This window comes from Cervus elaphus, chromosome 24 (genome assembly GCF_910594005.1).
Source record: "Cervus elaphus chromosome 24, mCerEla1.1, whole genome shotgun sequence".
NCBI lineage: Eukaryota > Metazoa > Chordata > Mammalia > Artiodactyla > Cervidae > Cervus > Cervus elaphus.
The window spans coordinates 29,395,107-29,402,547 of record NC_057838.1 but is presented as its reverse complement, the minus strand read 5'-3'; the positions used below and the strand labels follow the sequence as shown (position 1 = coordinate 29,402,547).

At 40.6% G+C, this 7,441-nt stretch overlaps 1 non-coding gene across 1 annotated transcript; it reads left to right on the top strand.

Moving 5' to 3' along the window:
- Positions 1-2,301: 2,301 nt before the first annotated feature.
- Positions 2,302-2,406, top strand: LOC122683337. Its single transcript, XR_006337689.1, has one exon. It is a non-coding gene; the product is annotated as a U6 spliceosomal RNA (small nuclear RNA).
- The last annotated feature ends 5,035 nt before the right edge of the window (positions 2,407-7,441 follow it).

Genomic DNA, 7,441 nt, shown 5'->3' with positions numbered 1-7,441 from the left:
CAAGATCAGGCTGAAACTAAAGAATAAGGAACAAGGAAGAGAAAAATAGAAAATGAATGAAAAACCATGAAGTAAGTATAGAGCCCAGGGCTGGCTTAGTGTTTGGGGATTGGCTGAATAGATATACTATGTTTCTGGTCAAGCGGCACACTAATAGAGACACCAAAGTTACTAAGTTTTGGTTTGTTGCTCTGGCACCCTGGGCAGGAGTGGTTCCAATCTTTGTCCTACAAATTTATTTCAGTGTTAGTTGCTCAGCCGTGTCTGACTCTTTATGACCCCATGGACTGTAGCCCACCAGACGCCTCTGTCCTTGGGATTCTCCAGGCAAGAATACTGGAGTAGGTTGCCATTCCCTTCTCCAGGAGATTCTTCCTGATCCAGGGATGCAACTCGGATTTCCTGCATTGCAGGCAGATTCTTTATCATCTGAGCCACCAGGGAAGTAATTCTCCCTTTCATCATTCTCTTGACCATTCACAAGGTTTGGTAAAAATTACAGTACTGTCTACGGCCATACCACCCTGAACGCGCCCGATCTCGTCTGATCTCAGAAAAAATATCAGTGTTGGACTTCCCTGGTGGTTCAATGGTTAAGAGTCTGCCTGCCAGTGTGGGAGACATGGGTTTGATCCCTGGTCCAAGAAGATCTCATGTGCTGCAGGGCAACTAAGCCCACGGCCACAACTACTGAGCCCACATGCCCTAGAGCTTGTGCTTTGCAACAAGAGAAGCCACCATGATAAGAAGCCCATGCATCACAGCTCCAGTGCAGCCCTGGTTCACTGCAACTAGAGAAAGCCCATGCATAGCAATGAAGATCCAGGGCAATAAAAAATTAAATAAATAAAAAAATTTTTAAAAGTACCAGTACTAACATGACCCTCAGTCATCATTGCCTCTTCTGTTCTCAGTGTAGTAGTCACAAGTGATGATGTCAAGTGATGTCTTGGAGCTGGTTCCGTTCCTCTGTTCTCTTTTCGTCCTTTCAGTCAGAGAGTAACCACCTGTTGGCTGATGAAACTATCAGCGGCTCCCTACATGCATTTAAAACTTTGGGAGACCCCAGATTATTAGGGAGGCAATAATAATTACTAGAAACAAAACAATAGTCATGGTTTGGAGAGTACTCCTGAGCCAGGGTCCCCATGATCCAATCCAGCTAGAAAATTGGGGATATCTTTAAACCAGTTGACTTGTTTATATATTTTGTGTAACTATGTCCCCCTTCCCCATAAATGTTTGTGCAGTGAGTTTATTCCAGAGAAACAGAGGTATTGGAAACCAGGGAGAACTTTATGACAGCCAGAAAGGACAAGATCACCAGCATCAAAGCCAGTCCAAGAGTCAGTTTACCCTTCTTTGAAATGACCTGAGACGTGTGAACAAGTATCGTTTCAGGCTAGAGCAAGGCAAAAGGTGGAGAGAAGAATCATGTAAGAATTCGAAAAAGGATGGTCAGGGAAGAAAGGAGGAATGGAAAGAAACGGTCTTGATCTAACTTCTTGGAAGAAAGCAGTCTACCTCAATGTTGCCTACTTCTCTCCGTAGTCAATTGGATTTTGAGGGCTCCACATTTACACAGGGCCGGGTGTTAGGTGGGGTCTTCTTCAGTTGTGAAATACTGTGCATTCAAGTTGTGACACCCTGTAATTCGACAGTGATGATAGAGGTCAAGAACCCTCCATAAGGTCCTCTCCAGGAATTTCATCTTTGCAAAAGCAACAAAGTAAAAAGGTAACTGTCTATAAATGACAAAGTACTGTAAAATGCCCATGACTGAAGATCTCATGAGAGTTCATTACAATGGAATAAACCAAGAAATTTGGTTATTTCTGTGACACCCAATATTTTTAAGATAATAACTGGAATTATGGCTGATAACTTTATAGAAGGCATATCAGATTTATAGAAAGTTTATAATTCCTGGAACACTTAGGCTAATAATGTACTCCTACAAAGATAAGCTAAATATCACTTGGAGTGTTTCCTTTGTAATTTAACATATCAAATAAGCCTAATTAGCTTAACATTTTTCTTTTTACAAGGACAGAGAATAAACATTCTAGGGGTCCTTTGGAAAATCCCAGAGTTGGTTTCAGGTAAAAAAAAAATTAATTTAGAATTTGATTTTGGGTAAGTTTGTTGAAAATATTCATTTAACCAAAGTAACATGTAAAGACTTTGAAGGCAACCATAGAAAGTTACAGGGTTGTAAAAACCCCAAACCCTTAGTCTTCTAAGATTCAGGGTTTGTTATTTGCATATTAACTGTCTTAAAAAATATGACTAGGCTTTTGTGTGTGCCTCGGCAGCACATATACTAAAATTAAAATGATACAGAGAAGATTAGCATGGCCCCTGTGCAAGGATGATATGCAAATTCGTGAAGCATTCCATATTTTTCTTCTTGATGTTTGACAGAAAACAACAAAATTCTGTAAAGCAATTGTCCTTTAATTAAAAAACAAAGTGGTAAGCCACCTGAAAAAAAAGAAAGATTTATTAAAAAAAATATGACCAGGCTTTTGAGAAAAAATAAAACTGCTAATAATCTTGAAAACCTCCACATATCAAAAGTGTTTGTTTTTTGGCATTATATATAATTTTAGAGTTCTTTCTCTCCATCAAAAGCATAGTCTAAAATAATTGGCCTCTAGTGCCTATCATTCTTTAATAATTTTGCAGTGCTGTTGTTAAAAATTGTCAAATTTAAGTATGATAACTCTAGTGACTAAAATGTTATAATCTAAGTACACATTATAAATAAAACAGCATTTAGCAATAAGTTAAAATTTTTTGTACAATTGGCAAAAGGGGGGGTGGATGGTATTAAGTTCCAATTACATTATAGAATAGGATAATGAATTTTTTTGTGGTTTGATAAAGAAAAGTTACTTTTTATTTTGATAACTTCATTGAATTGTCAGGCAAATTGCAAAAATAAAAATCAAATGGAAAAGCCCTCTTGTAGCTGGTAAGACAGTGCTGGTTTGGTTCAATAAGCAATGGGCTCCATGTCTGATTTTATTTGAGCTAAATAAAATTTTTCATTGAAAAAAAAATATTCAGAGTTTCCTTAAGATAAAGATAACATGAAGTACAGTAAATTATTTTGGTAACACACAAAATCTGTGCTTTCCAGACTACTTTCCTTTTATAAAGATGTTCCTTATATTATTTCCAGTAATTTTAATTATGTATATGTTTTAGCATTCTTAATTCCTATTGAAAACTAAGAAGTAAGCAATCTGTTACACTAGTATTTTGTGGACTGGTAAACTTATAAATACATTTCACAATTTCTGGAAGTTTATTCTTCCTCATAGTAAATTTTTCACTGTGTCACAAAACACATTTATTAACAGAACCAAATATCTTTAGTTCCTCTGTAAAGGAAGCCAAAGTGGATAAACCTATGTTCAGAAGTTAATGTTTCAGTATTTTATCATATTTGGAAATGATCTAGATAGTCAGTGAATATCTATCATTTAACTTATCTCAGTATAGCTTCAGGGTTGTCAAAAAGTTGTCAAAAAGATTTTGGAAACTGTTTTTAAGTAGACATACCATTGCTGTTTAGTCACTAAGTTGTGTCCAACTCTTTTGTGACCTTATGGACTATAGCCTTCCAGGGTACTCTGTCCATGGGACTTCCCAAGCAAGAATACTGGAGTGGGTTGCCATTCCCTTCTTCAGGGACTCTTCCATACCCAGAGATCAAACCCACATCTCCTGCAATGGCTGGAAAATTCTTTACCATTGAACCACCAAAGATGCCAAACCTACCATAAAGCATAATTATTGTGGAAAAGTTCATTTGTAGGGACTTCCCTGGCAGTCCAGTGGTTTGGACTCTTTCATTGCCCTGGCTGGGGTTCAATCCTTGGTCGGGAAACTAAATCCTGTAAGCGGAGCTGCACAGCCAAAAAAGAAAAAAAGAAAAGAAAAAGTTCATTTGTAAGCTTTTACTTATATCTATTTAACTTTCTTGTTTTTAACAATTATATTTGGATTATTCATGAAAATTTCATGAAGCATTAAACTGACCGTCATCTTTGGTTATCTTTTTGTCTAACAAAATCTGTAACGGGGGACAGGCGCTTATTTGACTTTTAGTAATCCTATGTAGAATAAAAGTTGTATGTCTGAGTTGTATTTATTGCGAATAACTCTAAATACATGCCTGTTTTAAATAAACCAGCAAATTTAAACTAGCTTCCCCCGTCAGGATTACCCTAGGTCATGTGACCTTGAGAAATACTTGAATTAGTTTCTATATTTAGTTTATATAAATATTTAATTTCTTTAAGCCAATTAAATAGAAGTGAAGTGAAGTGACAGTCGCTCAATTGTGTCCTACTCTTTGCAACCCCACGGACTGGGGCCTGTCCATGGGATTCTCCAGGCAAGGATACTGGAGTGGGTTGCCATTCCCTTCTCCAGGGGATCTTCCTAACCCAGGGATCAAACCCAAGTCTCCTGCATTGTAGATTGTTTACCATATGAGCTACAAGTAAGCCCCAATTAAACAGAACTCTTTACAAACAAATTTTGGAAATACCATCGGAAGGTAGAAAAATTATCACACACCTGTAATACACATATAAATATATACACACAGAACAGAAGCAAACTTCTATTTAAAATTTTAGCCAAGAAACAGGTGCAGATTCAAATTATGTTTCGAACAGATGAAATAAGTTAAGCTGACCTGTTCAGATGCCTTAAATTTTTTAGTAGTATTTATGAGAAAAACTCTCAAGACTTTTCGTTTGTCTAGCTTCCAAATAGCCTTTCCCCTTTTTTCTCTTTCTGATAAGAATTTCCTCCTTTGCGTTTCAAGCACTCTGTTATACCAGTATTTTGTGGATTGGCAAATTTACAAATTTAATTACCTAGAGAAGAGCAGTTACAACATTTAAATCTCAAAGACAAGGAGAAAGAATGTAAGTTCCTCCAATGAATAGGGCAGGTTTGGGGATTGGTAAAAAGGATGGGTGAGGCTTTTTGTTCTTGTTCTAAATAAACCATGTGTGTGCTAAGTTGCTTCAGTTGTGTCTGACTCTTTGTGACCCTCTATCCATGGGATTCTCTAAGCAAGAATACTGGAGTGGGTTGCCAGGCCCTCCTCCAGGGGATCTTCCCAACTCAGGATTGAACTCCTGCATTGCAGGCAGGTTCTTTACTACTAGCAGCACCTGGGAAGCAAAATAAAGGACAGTTGTCTTCAATTCCTCCAAGACTTGGGTTGCAACCTGAATGACATCACAGGCTGACCCACCCACCCAACTACTTTATTTGCTTCTTTATATCAGGGATAAGATATTCAAATAATCAAGAGATTCCTGTTTTAAATTCTGAGCTGTTTGTCCCCCCCGCCCCCCTCCACTAGATACATGGTTTCCTTAGGGGAGAGGGCCTAAAAAAGAAGCTCCTAACCAACTCTACATATGAGCTTCCAATCTGGCCAACTTCTAACCATACAGCTACTTAAAAAAAAAATCCTTTCAAATATCTTGTTAGGCTTCATTTGGGAAAAAGAGTAAGTATTCCTGGCAGGGTTGAATAACCCCATGGATGCAAGAGGAATGCCCAGAAAGAGTGCAAAAGATATTACCTCTCCCAAGTTCCAGAGCCACTCCCAAAGGTAGCCAAAGACTTAGATAATCCCCTTGAGAGCTGGTGTTGACTGAAAAAATGCACAACCTAAAAGTTGAGAATTATGATTTATTCAGTGGACTTTCTGAGGACTTAAGTCTGAAAGGTAGCCTCTCAGCTGTGAGGGGCTGCTCCAAAGAGGTAAGGGAAGAGCCAGGATATATAGGAGTTTTGTAACAAAAACCAGGTAGTGAGAACATCTGTTAATTAAAGAAAGCCATATATCTCAAGTTAATGAATTTAGTTCTTTTCTACACATGGAAGATGCAAGAGTGTGGGTTCACTGAAATCATTCCTCTGATTTGCATCTTAACTATGTAGGACCAGGATGCTACTTTTCTCCATCCTGACTCACTTCAGGGTACACAGTGGGGGTGGCTACCTTGGCTGCTGGCTTGATGGCAGCTACATCCTTTGGAACCCAAGAAAAAGAGAAAGGGCTCCAAAATCACTGTGGATGGTGACTGCAGCCATGAAATTAAAAGATGCTTACTCCTTGGAAGAAAAGCTATGACAAACCTAGACACCATATTCAAAAACAGAGACATCACTTTGCCAACAAAGGTCCATTTAAAAAAAAAAAAAGAAAGGTCCATTTAGTCAGGGCTATGATTTTTCCAGGAGTCATGTATGAATGTGAGAATTGGACTACAAAGAAAGCTGAACGTGGAAGAATTGATGGTTTTTCATTGTAGTGTTGGAAAAGACTCCTGAGAGTCCCTTGGACAGCAAGGAGATCAAACCAGTCCATACTAAAGGAAATCAGGAGGAGCCAAGATGGCGGAGGAATAGGATAGGGAGACCACTTTCTCCCCTACAAATTCATCGAAAGAACAATTCAACGCAGAGCAAACTTCACAAAACAACTTCTGATCGCTAGCTGAGGACATCAGGCGCTCAGAAAAGCAGCCCATTGTCTTCGAAAGGAGGTAGGACAAAATATAAAAGATAAAAAGAGAGACAAAAGAGCTAGGGATGGAGACCCGTCCGGGGAAGGGAGTCTTAATAGAGGAAGTTTCCAAACACCAGGAAACCCTCGCACTGGCGGGTCTGGGGGAAGTTTTCGAATCTCGGAGGCCAACCTAACTGGGAGGAAAAATAAATAAAACCCACAGATTACTTGCCTAAAAGCAGCTCCCAGCAGAAAAGTACCCCAGACTCCCGCATCCGCCACCAGCAAGTGGGGGCGGAACGGAGAGGAGCGGGCAGCATTGCTTAGGGTAGGGACCGGGCCTGAGTGTCCTGAGGGCCATCGGAGGGAGCTTTTGTGAGATACCAACTTAAACTGTGGGACAGCAAAAGAGAGAGAGAAAATTAACCGGCCCGAACACACTGCCGGCAGTTCGCAGAACAAAGGGTCTGAGCAAGTCCAGAGGAGCTAGCCAGCTGCAGGCCGGCTCAGCCCGGTGGGAGGCAGGAGGCAGGGGGGAAGGGAAAGGGGCAAACTCGGCCCCAGAGGCGGCATCCCCTACCACACTGCAAACGGGCCTCCAGTTTCTAACCAAAGACTTCCTGAGATTCTGGATGGTCGACATCCCCCCGGAGGGTCGTGGCTAAACACAAGCCGCTCACACCGGACAGGCGCCAGCGGAAACTGAGGCTGGGGCCGCGGAGGGGAGAAGGCGCTCTGCCCCCGGGGAGAGTGCGCCCGTCAAGCTCCTGGCTGCCTGAGCTGCTGTGGCCGGGGAAGGCACAAAACGCAGGCGCAACCGAGTCCGCGCTTTTGTGGAGGACCCGAGGACTGTAACCGCACGGAACGCAGGGCCAGCTCCATATAGAG